The 12,966-nt window shown below is 39.4% G+C and overlaps 1 protein-coding gene across 16 annotated transcripts in view; it reads left to right on the forward strand.

Moving 5' to 3' along the window:
- Positions 1 to 12,966, forward strand: part of FAM135B (family with sequence similarity 135 member B) — a 203,376-nt gene that overhangs the window by 50,774 nt on the left and 139,636 nt on the right. Inside the window, exon 2 of one of the 16 annotated variants that reach the window (XM_068180392.1) lies at positions 4,053 to 4,147. The exons of 13 other annotated variants lie outside the window; for them this stretch is intronic. The gene's annotated coding sequence lies outside the window, so the exon portion shown is untranslated. Of the gene's footprint in view, positions 1 to 4,052; positions 4,148 to 7,021; positions 7,212 to 12,966 lie in introns of those variants that run through there. 2 more of the 16 variants (XM_068180385.1, XM_068180350.1) reach the window with 2 other exon arrangements.

A 12,966-nucleotide genomic window follows, 5' to 3' on the forward strand; every position in this document is an offset into this window, starting at 1 on the left:
TAAAAATTTAATGTCCCTTAGTTTTTCTAAGTATTTCTTCAACAAGGCATAGAGTGTCCCTGTGAGCATAGAGCTTTGACAAAGGAGGTTAAAAAAACCCCAAAAAACAATAAACCAGGTGATAAAGTTAGCCCTTCTTTATTTTGTTTGTCAAGAACAACAGTCTGACAATTGTCAGAAGGAAGCAGGAGTGGATCTAAGAGGAAGAACTTCACAGCAATGTCATGAAGGTGTGGTACCAGTCCAGCCTTATCCTCACAAAGTCTCCAGGTTTCTATATCTGTTGGGGTTTCTTATATGAATGTCCACATGAAATTTCTTCTACCACCTACATCAGAAGGAAAACTGCAGTTCCTTGCTGGTTTCTGTACACCTGCAGTGTGCCATGGACATCCAGTCTGTTCACAGTCACTGCCAGGAAAGCAGAACTTCAAGGGATATGGAGGTGATGTGGCAGGATGGTGGTACTGGTGCCTCAGTGTCTGCCTTTCTAGAAAGCTCCCTGTCTGTGCTGCCCAAGTTTACTTGGCTGGAGATTCTTGGGCATACACAAAAAGTAATTCAGGGGAAATGCCCCAGTCTGGATATCTCTGTTTTGTTAAAATCTCACCTTCCTCTTCAGAGGCTGTTTGTTTTACCTGTGTTAAAGACAACACCAAAGCTAATACTTAGGTGCTGTAGAGAATCAGGAATTTTCAACCATTAATGGATTGCCAGTGCCCACACTACTCTAAAAGGAAATCCATCTCCATGTCCAACTGAACCTCAAAAGCTCACCATGACTTCTGCCTGCCTTTACTCTTTTGAGAAGGGACCTTAGCTCCCTGAGATGACTGAGCAGCATTCTTTTAGCATGATAGGCACAGCTTGAGGGACAGCTGTTCTGCAGCTGGAATAAGAGTCATGGCCTTCAGAAAAAAATACAGCCCTTCTGTGGCAAACTTGCTGCACAAAACCTTCTGGAGGAGTTTGCCAAGATGCTGGGCTGAATTTGAGAAAGAAAAGTATTTCCTGTTGTTTTGATAAACTCTACTGGCCTTGCTGTATTCAGCAGCTGTACCTCAGGCCTTGTTCTGTTGGCTTCATGTCTAGCAGTGGCACAGTTGGTCCTTTCTATTTTGGTCACAGATCAAGCAGTGCCATGACCAATAAGTCAGCCATTTCTTCTGTTTGTAAACCACTTAATTTAGCTCTTGATTGATAGGAGAACCTGATGCATTTATTTATATCAACATAGCCCCAAGCACTTAAAACTAGTCAAAATTCTGATTATGGCTCTGCATATTTTATTGCCTGTACTTAAACCATACTGCTCTCAAACAGCACCTGTTCCTCTCTTAATTGCATCCCAGTTCAATAGTTACTGCCTATTCAAAGAGCTGTTATGATGGAAAATGGTCTGCAGCTTCTTTACTTACTATTGTAGTCAGTGGCCCTTGTAATAAATGTCTATCTCAAAGTTTGTGAGCAATTTGTTAAATATTTTACAACTGAGGACAGTGATGAATTTTTTTTTTTTTTTTTTTTTTTTTTTGTGAGCCTGAAAGTAAATCCATATTGTATTAATTTCAGTATTGCAAATATTCCCTCTTCCAGTAATACCAAGACCCTGGTTCTGCTTATGCTGCTCTGACCACTTCTCTCTGTCAAAGTTTTCTCACCAACATCCTTATCTTTTCAGAATCATAGAATGACTTGCTTTGGAAGGGACCTCAAAGATCATCTAGTCCCACCCCTGTGCCATGGGCAGGGACACCTTCCCCTATACCAGGTTGCTCCAAGCCCCATCCAGCCAGGCCTTGAACACTTCCAGGGACATTTTCCCACCCTGGCCCAGCCTTTAAGCATTTCTGGTGATGGTAATTGAACCACAACTGCTTGTCAAATTTCCAGAGCTCTGAATTCTGCTCTTGTTCAGTGTGTGAGGGTACAACACCTCTTGTTGTGCTGTTCTCTTTTGGTCCAGCACTGCAAATAATTCAATCCTCCATACAAACATCAATAGCTCCACTGACTCCACATGAAATATTAACATCTGCTGACAGTGTTTCCTTTCTAGCAACTTCAGATAATATTATTGAATATAACAGGCTGCATTAAGTGCTCAAAACATGTATCAAGAGAACAGGACAACAGAGAACCTGACTTGTTAAATATGCACATATTTTCTTGGATCAGCAGAGTCATCTCTTTTTTACAATATTCTGTCTCCCTTATAATACGTCTTTTGAAGTCTGAAAAGCCAAAAAACCTCACCTGTAATATCCAGATTAATACCCAGATCTTGTATGTCCTGAACACTGCAAGACTCAGAAGTGGTTTTGATCATTGTCTGATCATAACATGATCCATGTGCATTAAGTAAGGAGATAATGGAGACTCCATGGCCAGCCTTATCTTTGACATTTCCTATCTCCTAAGTGCTGAGCACCTTTCCCTCCAGTGATAATCTGACTGTTGATTCCAGCTGGGTGTATACACATGTATGATAGAAGGCAAAATGTTTTCAGGCAAAGAAAGGAAAAAATATTGTATAATCAAGTTTTGAGGATTTGCTTTTTTTTTTTTTTTTTTTTTTCCTTTTTAAGCACATATAAGAATCATAGAACCATTAAGGTTAGAAAAGACCTCCAAGGTCATCAATCCAACATAAGGTAAAATGTATATGAAGAGATAAATACATTCTATGTCTCTCACCCTTTCCATGAGTGATTCTGCACACACATTCAAAATCCTGTTTATGTGTGGAATTTGGCTATGACTGACATTCACCTAACTAGATGTGGACTTGGCTCATATGTCTACACCTAGGAAAGTTGCTTTCAGCTCCCTTGGAAGCCAGCAATGGTGACATGAATCTTGTTGAAGGCATTTTCTCTATTCCTACTGTCTACAGTGAGGCTAAAAACACCTCATACACATGAAGGCATTTCTAGTTAGTGAGATGAATCTCATGGGCAAGTGTCTGTGCTTTAAATTTTTCACAAACAAGGATAATCCATGCAATTAATGTGAAGTATGTGCTCACTTGGAACGTCCTCAGAACATCTGAAGGAGACTATACCTTATCCAAGAAACTCTACAGTGAATTTGATCATGTAAAATACACATTAAAGGTCTGACAAGGACAGTTGAGTTTACAGCACAGTTAGACAGTGCCATGCAATTTTTCATGACCAGAAATGGAAATGCAGTTGGAACAGTGCCAAGAAAACATATAACTCAGTAGGCTTTCTCTGTCATAACTGTCACTAGTTTATTAGCTGTGACTAGTTTGTAGCATCAGGCTGATGTTCAAGTTCTTCTGTTTCCTACCTGGATTCTTTGGTGATGTCTCTATTAACATAACAGTTTGTGCTCCAAAGCAGCGAGCTCCTTTACTCATGCATCAGGCTTCCCCATATCTCTTGCAAGAGGATGCATCTCATTCATCTTCTTACCTCTCCTTTGCAGCCCTACAGAAGCTGATACAGGACTTTTTACAAGGAGGATCTTGGTCAAGTTGCTGTAACATTCAGAAGACAGAATTGACCTTTAGCTGCTGCTAAAGTTTTGAATGTGGCTAAACATTCTGATAAACTCCCAAAGGCTTAATATAAACTTATGTCCAAGCAGTTTTGACTTCAGTCAGGTATGAACTGGACTAGAACTTTAAAATAAATAATTATAAAAATATATTGTGGGGCTCTTCTGTGAGTACCTGAAAATAAAATAAGGTCAGTTCCCTAAAGAATCCTAATTTCCTTTATGAAACCAACAAAAGAGCCCAGACTGAGAAGAATATATCTCCCTTTATTGGGAAAAAGAGCTCAGTCAAATGTGAGAATGATGGATAATTCTGTGTCCTAAACAGGCTTCAAATAACTTGCTGCCTTTTGATGCATTTTGTGTTTCTAAGACTGACAACAGGAAGATCAGAAAAAAAGACTGAGGTGAACAGTGGGAATAAGACACAAAAGCTGCTGAAGATTGAAGATGATGATGTTCTGAGGAGTCACAAATTTAAGCTCTCAGTTGTGCATAAAATTTTAAAACATCTTTTTCCTTTGAAGGTCATAAAGAAGGAAAATAAGTCACAGAAGGAACAGGTAGGGAAGGCATGAAGAAGAGAGGATTATGTAGCAGTGGGAAGGTAGTCTAAGGAAAAGTTTGTATTATCTCATTTTTCTTTCTGTTTTGCTCTTTCTACTCTTCTGTCTGAATTTCCCTTGCTGTTTCATTTATTGCAAAATACCAACAGCAGGTTATTATTAACTGGTGTAAGCAGATAGTGATTTGTGCTGAGCTGAACTCAGCACTGGTGTCCTGACAGGCACGTGCTAATAGAGGACAAATTGAGACTGCTTTTCATTCTTTTTTTTTTTTTTTTTTTTTGAATGCTCTGACCTAAATTTACACAGCTGTGTTCATATTTAATCCTGTGTAATAGCTCAAAGGCTTTATATCTCATAAGAGCAGCCTACTGGCACCTGACATTTATTCGGTCCCTCTTCAGTTCTGCCCTAAAATACTCTGAAACAACCTGGTATTTTTGGGTTCTTCTCTTAGTAGATTTATTCCTTTACCCAAATACCCTTGAAATGACCAGTTTATGGAAGGTATAATCTAGACTTGCTTCTCAGCCTTCTTGGACCTGGTGACCTGTACAAAACCTCTAGTGCTCTAGTGTAGATTGGTCTCAAAACAGAATGTGAAATGAATTGAAATAAGTTGTTGACTTGTTTTCCTGAGTGATGTTCTTTGGATCCTGTAGTTATAGTTTGTTTTTATCCTATGTGGTCCATATATTTGAAGCTATTATCTAGAGTGAAAATTCTCAGCTGTGGGGTTCAAGTGGTTTTAATCTTAACACTAATTTTGTTGTTGGAGATTGAATGGGCATCTACTCCCAGTGAACTGATACTGCTGGTACTTTGTGAATTCCAGCTGTAATGGTAAAAGACAAGTAACAATGGAGTTTGTAAATGCAAAAAAAAACCCAAACAACATAAAATAATACAGCTACTTTCTTATGTGCTCCACTCTGAATTCTCTTTGGGCTATGAGTAATTTTTAAGGGATCTTTTAATATTTATGTCTAACTCATTACATTTCAGTGGTAGCAATCAATGAACCTTGGGAAAAGTGACTCATGGTGTTGTGCTCTGTGAACATGTGTCAAATGCATCTGACAAAATTTTGAATATTGATTTTCCTGAGAATATTAAACAGCAATTTTTTTTGTAATATTGGAAAATTATTTTCAGGGCTTGCATCCAAACTGAGTTAGCTCTTCAGAGTATAAAAACTAAATTAGCCTTTATAATTTTAAACCCAGCTAAATGTTTATGCACTGCATAAAAAGCATGTTTCACAGATGTGACTGAGCAAGATTATATGGCTTGTATTTGTTTTGGGCCTTGTACCTGTATCACAGATCTTTACTTTAGTTTTAATACTGAAGAAAATATGCAAAGGATTACAGCAGACTGGAAAACTAAAAACCTTATCAAAAGGGCTGCAAGGGATTATCTGTGATGCTATCTCATTCTGTAAATTATGCTGGGTAATGTTAGGTGGTTGTAAAGATTGGAGACCTTACAAAGCAATCCCTGACACCTCCATGACTAAGAGAGCATTAGAAGGTTTCTCATGGTGAAAAATAACTTGACTTCCAGGGAAGACTTGAGACTGAAGTCTTAATTGTAATATACATGAGAATAAACAGAAAATCACAAACACGCATTGACTCAAAATTCCAACAAGACTAACAAGTCTTTGGGGTGAGTTTTACATGATAAAATCATAGAATCATTTAGGTTGGAAAAAACTTTGAAGATAATTGAGTCCAACTGTGCATGTATCATGTCTCCTGTGCTGGCTTTAGCTGTGAGAGAGTTAATTTTCTTCACAGCAGCTGGTATGGGGCTGAGTTGGATTTCTGCTGGAAAGAGTGTTGATAACACAGGGATGTTTGCATTACTGCTGAGCAGAGCTTACACAGAGTAAAGGGCTTTTCTGCCTTTTACACTCCACCAATGAGAAGGCTGGGGGTGCACAAGGGCTTGGGAGGGGACACAGCCAGAACAGCTGACCCCAACTGACTAGAGAAATGCCTGACTGTATTTCATCCTCCACAGCAGATAAACTAGGGGGAAAGATGCTCTGGGGCTGCTGCTCAGGGGCTGGCTGGACAGTGGTCAGTTGGTGGTGGGCAATTGTTTTCATTTGCATAATTTTTCTTTCTTGGGTATTGTTTAACTCTTTTTTTTAAATTTTGTTTTTCAATACTCTTATTACTAATGTTTTTTACTAATGTTATATTTGAATTATTCACCATTCCTGTCACAACACACAAGTTTCCTCACTTTTACCTGAAGAGACCTTCAGGTCTCTTCCCCACATCCTGCTGGAGCTAAATAAATGAGTTGTGTGTTAGTTGCCAGCTGGGGTTAAATTACAACACTTCTTTTTAGCACCTTTGGCACTCTAAGAGCTTGAGATGATAGATTGATAAGAGCATATCAGAAATGATAGATATGTTAGATATGTTAACATTTGTGGATCACGGTATTGATTAATCTGTTCTTGATATCAGTTTCTGTGATCTGTGCCTTTTTGTTTTTTTTTTTTTTTTTTTTTAGCAGACTGGTGTTGGCTTTGCACTCTGCTGTGCTCTGCAGTGATTAGTGATGTTTTGCCTGGGAGGTTTGTTACTAAAATACTGATCTTGAGTTTAATCTGGTGTTTGGTCTCTGACCTGAATGCATAATTGTACTTCTGGTACCCTTTTATGGAGACAATTAACAAGGAGTCTCAGTCTTTGGCAGGAGCAGTCTTTATCCAGTTTTCCTGAAGGAAAGACTTGCAAAGTCTCCAAGGAAATGGATATACATGGAAGGGGATATCCAAGATCTGAGGAAAATAGCTGTGTTGGAGATGATCCATAATGACCTGACATCCAGAGATGAGGGTGAATTTTGGTGCACACAGTCCACATGGTGAAATCTTTCATGAGAGCCAGGTGCCAATGAAAGGACAGACACAGAGGCACCAACTATTGATGAACAGGCCAGACAACTCTGAGAATATGACAGTTGAGACTCCTTGGTGTGGAACAGTTTGTTTTCACATGCAGGCCTATCCAGTACAGCTGGAATTGACTATTCCAAAGGTGAAAACATAGTCCTACCATTTGTTGTGGATTGATACAGACTGCACTGGAACAAGGTGTATGTTCCCAACACCTGCAGTACATTGGCGACATCATTTTGTGGGGCAACACAGCAGGAGAAAGTGTTTGAGAAGAGGAGAATAATCCAGATTATTTTGAAAGGTATTTCTGCCATAAAACAAAGTATGGTAGATGGACCTGCACATGAAAATTCAAATTTTAGGACTAAATTAGCAAGGGAGATGTTTTCATATCTCAAGAGGTGTGATCAATAAAATAACAACTAGCAAAACTTAAAAGGGCCGCTGAGCAGCAGCAAACGTTTGAACAAACTAAATGGGTGATAATTTGGGCCAGTCCAGACATGACAAGATGTAAAAAGTGTGCTTTATAACCCAGACAAATATAATGGCTCCATCTGGAACATCTGGCCAAGAAAGCCTGGAGAGACTCTAGGCTGGCCTCTAGGGTCTAGAAACAGGGGTTATGGGGGATCTAAAGCCTGTTACACTCCAACTGAGAAAGAAATATTAGCAACTTATGAAGGAATTTGAGCCTCTTAAGAGGTAGTTGGTGCTGAAGCACAGGTGATTTTTGCATCTCAGTTTTCTGGGTTCAGCTGGACATTCAAAGGGAGGGTCCTCTCCAGGCATCATGCAACTGATGTTACATGCAGTAAGTGGTTTCACTGATAATGCAATGGGCTCAGACTGGAAATCCTGAGTGCCTGGGAAATGTGGAAATGATCATGGACTGGCCAGAGGGCACATGCTCATGTACCTAGCACTTGTGACACTGAAGAATATGACAACAATGGGCAGGTGGACCAGGCTGCTAGAACTGAAGTGGCTTTGGTGGATCTGGATTTGGAACACATGAGTGAGTTATTTATATCTCAATGAGTCTATGACACATCAGGATATTCAGGAAAAGAGCTAAAATACAAATGGGCTTGTGATCAGGTGGTAGGCTTGGCTACTAATGGCATTGACAAGCCTTGTAATTTTTTGTATCTTTAGTGTTGTACTTAGATTGGGTTCTTTTAAAGTGTAAAGGAAATATCTTACTGTCACCCAAAATCTTAGAAGAGAAATACTGTCTTGATTTATTTTAACAAAATGAGGTGTTAACTTTTGACATCACCTTGAAGGTGAAGACCTCACCTCTCTCATTTTGCTGATGTGCTGGCAGGGCAGGAAAAGCTGACGGATTTTGTAAAGTGGAGAACAGCTAATGACAACATTGTAATGAAAGGACTTACTGACATTTGTGACTGCTTTGTCTCAGGAAATTAATGTATGCTCAGGCAAGCCTATTGAGATGCAATCACTGTTCTAAGGACTGGGATCCAGTTCAGCTGCATGAAAGTGAGCAATTAAAAAGGAAAAAAACAGTGAAAAAGTGATTTTGTCTAATGAGTTTGCTTCTTCTAATCCTCTCATCTCAGAGCATATGTGTGTGTTTACTGTCCTCCTTGTATTTTATTCCTCTTACTTTTCTAACTTAGAAGTACAGTGGGTGAAGGCATTAGTGGTGAGAAGAATAAAGTCATGTCACTATGACTTTATTCACTTAATCAAGGAAGTCCTAATAAATAAATAAAAAAAAAAGTATATAAATGCCTAGCTTGAAACAAGTGCCAACTTCTGCAAAAAATTACAATAAAATAAAAAATGCTTTTAAACCAGTAAGGACAGTGGTGATACGCTGCAGATAGTATGTGCTGTGTTTCTTGAAAGGTAGCTGTATTCTCCTAAATGAATGCTTCTAGGTTCATGAGTCTTTTCCCTTGGTCACATGGTATTTCATTCTTTTGTCCTTTATTTTTCCTTTTTTTTTTTTTTTTTTTTAACCCATTTCTATAATAGAGATGCTTAAGAATGGTAAAAACACACACACACACAAAAAGTAGTTTATGTTTAAAAAGTCTTGTTTGTTTTTTGCTTGGATGTAACAGTGCGAAGGCTAGAAGATTCATAGTCTGTCAGATTATGTAGTGTCCTGTCCTTCTATTCAATGCACTCTCTCCCCATCTCATCTTCCTTAGCTCCCTTTGTTTGGGGTGCCAGTGATTGCTGTTCCAGTGGGGAATTGTCAGATTCATTTTTATCTTCAAGGTCTTTAACAGTGGTGTCTGTGGTACATAATCAACTAATCACTTCCTGGCAGAGGGCTTGGTCAGGTGACTGGATCCCTAAAATGCCATTAAGTACAAATACTGTAAATTAAAAAGATTGTATTTAGCCAGTATCATTTCTTGAACAGTCTCCAATGCAGAAGGTATTTCCATTGACAGCAATGGGGATGTGGGGAGTAAAATCCAGCCTTCCTTTGAAAATGCAAGTGAGACAGTCTCCAGTCTTTAAACATAAAGATTTTCCTAGGCTTTATTTGTATAAAGGATTCTGATTTTCAGTAGATGTGTCCTTGCTCTAAGTAAAGTGACAATTGAAATTGCCTGTCCCTTGCTAGGACACCAACTCTAGCTGGAAGGACAAACTGTCAAACTGGTGACCTGACTCGTGCCAGTGGTGTGTGTAGGACAGCACAGCGCAGCCAGTGACAATGGTAGCTCCATCTGAAGCAATCCAGTGCTTTGGGGTGACCAGGGTGACCATGGCACTGCTTTCACAGGAGCAGATGTCCAAATCACTTCCCACGTTACTTTATTAGCTTTGCATTGATATTTATTAGTGTTGTCTTACGGTTTCTTTTGAAAAATTCAAGGAGCTTGATATAGAAACAGACATTTCAGAAATCCAAATATACTAAAGCCTTCCCAAGTATGACCTCTATATTTTTTTTAAACTGCTTATTAGATAAGTGATGATACATGAATACTGGCAGCATTCCCTATTGTCTTTACAATGGTGATGTCATGGCAACCTTTATTATTTTTACCAACTATTGCTCTATTTATAACCCAAGGTTGTCCACACAAGGGTCGATCAGAGGTCCTTCATGAGCCCTGGATTTTGGAGGGTTATGATAAGGCAGGCACCTGGCACAAAAGTTAAAAATTAGTGCATTATTTTAATTACTTAATATTTTCTTGATCCAGTGGTGCCTGCAACTATTTTTTCAGATTTCATAGCTTTTTGAATTGAAGAATTATACCCATGTGCCTAAGCAGGATGCTTTGAACCTTGCTATGTGCCATGAAAATAAGGGGCACCAGAGGCCCCTTTTGGTACTTGTGAGGTGCTCCCTGAAGTACCAGGCTCTAGTGCTGGGGGCGTAGATCTGGGTGATCTGATCTTCTGGTGTGCTGGTGGGATGAATGGAAGTTCAAACTGGTGTAGCAGGTGCTTAAACTTTAATTCCGGTGATCAGTGAGGGAAATAAAATTACAGAAACAAGTTTTTTGTTTGCTTGTTGTTTTTTTGTTTTAGGACAAGTTCTGTGTTTGTTTTGGAGAGGTGTAAATCTTGAAAAATATAGTGCAAATATAGAGAAGATGTGTGTATTTCCATCTATTAAAATTTCCTATACCTTAGTTAATCTTCACATCATCATTTCTGTCTTTGACAGTACTGGCACTGGGCTGAACTGGCTGGCCATCCATTCACACCTCTCCTCTTTACACTGGTGTCTTCAAAAGCATGGAGTTTCCTTTGATCCTGAGCTTTTGCTCTAGGGAAATATGCCTCAGCCCAACATGCAGATGTATTGCCAAAGGCAATTCTTTTAATTAGCTCTCTCCTCAAGACTAAATACCTTGTCAGAGTATTGCTTTGTGGTTTGCATGGTTTCCTACTAGCTTCCCACACACTCTGCTTTTTGACTCAGGCAAGATTATCACACACAGAGACACTCACACATAACCTGGTGGGTATGTCATATCCATGATTTACAAACTGTGTACACCCTGTGCCAAAAAGCAAAGGACAAAGTATGAGTTTCATTCCTGTTGAAATAGGGGACAAAAGAAACAAAAAGTATTACTTTTCTTCCCCTGTACTCGGCACTCCTTAGGCCATAGCTGTAGCGCTGTGTCCAGTTCTGAACCCTTCAGTTTAGGAAGGATGTTGAGGTGCTGGAGCAGGTCCAGAGAAGGGCAACAAGGATGGTGAAGGGTCTGGAACACAGTTCCTATGAGGAGCATCTGTGGGAGCTGGGGGTGTTTAGCCTGGAGAAGAGGAGGCTCAGGGGAGACCTCATCACTCCACAGCTCCCTGCAGGAGGGTGTAGCAGCTGGGGGTCAGTCTCTTCTCCCAGGCAGCAGCAGCAGGACAAGGGGACACAGTCTTAAGTTGAAACAGGGGAGGTTTAGGCTGGATATTAGGAAGAAAGAGTGATTGGGCATTGGAATGGGCTGCCCAGGGAGGTGAAGGAGTCGCTGTCCCTAGAGTTGTTTAAGCAAAGAGTGGATGTGGCACTCAGGGCCTTGTTCTGGTTGACAAGGTGGTGCTAGGTCATAGGCTGGACTCCACGATCTCAAGGGTCTTTTCCAATCTAGTTTATTCTGTAATCCTCTGACAAGTAATAGAGTTTGAATATACCTTCAGCACACCCTGAAATCATGGCCTGACAAAAGCTACAGTAGAGTTCCTTACCTCGGAGGCATATCAGATGTGTAGCTTAGCAATTTTCTTTTTCTTTCTCACAGTTATAGACATATATTACATATATTTTACATCACATTATTGTCATTCCAAAGTCTGAGGATGGTGAATGAAAAATTAATAACATTTAACTCTGGAATGAGATCTTTTTGAAAAACTGTAGTTCTTGAGAGGATAGCCAGAAAAAAACCTTAGTTTAAAATAATCAGTGTAATAAGCCAGTCACTTGGAAAATTACTAATCAGGAGCAAGCCTTGAGAAATCTAAAACCTAATGCTTATCTGAAGACATCATGTATCAAAATCCTCTTCACTCCTGCTTCATTAAAGGACACAGTCAAATCTATGAGTGCCATGAAAATTATTGATTAGCGCCTCTGGAGAAATTTTTCATTTTGCATCTGAGCTACATATCCTTTTAATGCTCTGTATGTCTCAGAAAGGGGAATTGTTAAGAGCCCTGATGTCGGTCTTCCTCAGAGACTACACTTGGCTGCTGTCAAACAACAACTAAAATGTTGCTTCTGAATGTGTTAATGAAAAAAATTTAATCTTTATCCTCTCATTGATCCTACAGAAAATCTCCAGGCAGCTTGGCAGATTGCCAGAAGTACATTTTCAGGGGGGAGATGGGGGGAAGGAAGGAAGGACAAAAATAAATTGAAAATCTGTCCAAAAGCTGTAAAAGTCCTTGGCTTGCCTCTGCTAAAATTAGAGAGATGTTAAGGATCTACACTTGTATATTAAATAGAGCTGGTTTGGAAACTTACTTCCTTGAGTGAGGCATGACCTCCTGAAGTCCCTTCCAACCCGAATTATTCTGTGATGCAATAAGCACATGAGATGTACTGTGTAAATGGCTGTAATGCTTCAAAATCTTGATCTGACTGTTGTGGCCTATTAGGTGCCATGCCTGTCAGCATTTTCTTTAAAAGAATATCTCCCATTCATTAATATTTAAATTATTCATATTCCCTCAGAAGCTTCCCTTCTGGGACTTTATTTAAGTCATAGGAGGGGTCAAAAGAAAGAGAAATCTGAATTCTGCTCTCATCTATCTAGGGTTCTTGTCTTTTTGGCCTGTGCTTTTACAGAAATGAGCTGTGCTGACCCTGGAAATCTGCCATTTCATAAAATGAGAAGGGAAAAAAAATCAATTTCCCATACAAGAGCAGCAAGAAACTTAATTAAAATTTGCTTTGAGATTCTTGCACATAATATGTTATTTACTTTTTGCTTCTTATGCTTT

This window comes from Anomalospiza imberbis, chromosome 1, assembly GCF_031753505.1.
Source record: "Anomalospiza imberbis isolate Cuckoo-Finch-1a 21T00152 chromosome 1, ASM3175350v1, whole genome shotgun sequence".
Classification (NCBI taxonomy): Eukaryota; Metazoa; Chordata; class Aves; order Passeriformes; family Viduidae; genus Anomalospiza; species Anomalospiza imberbis.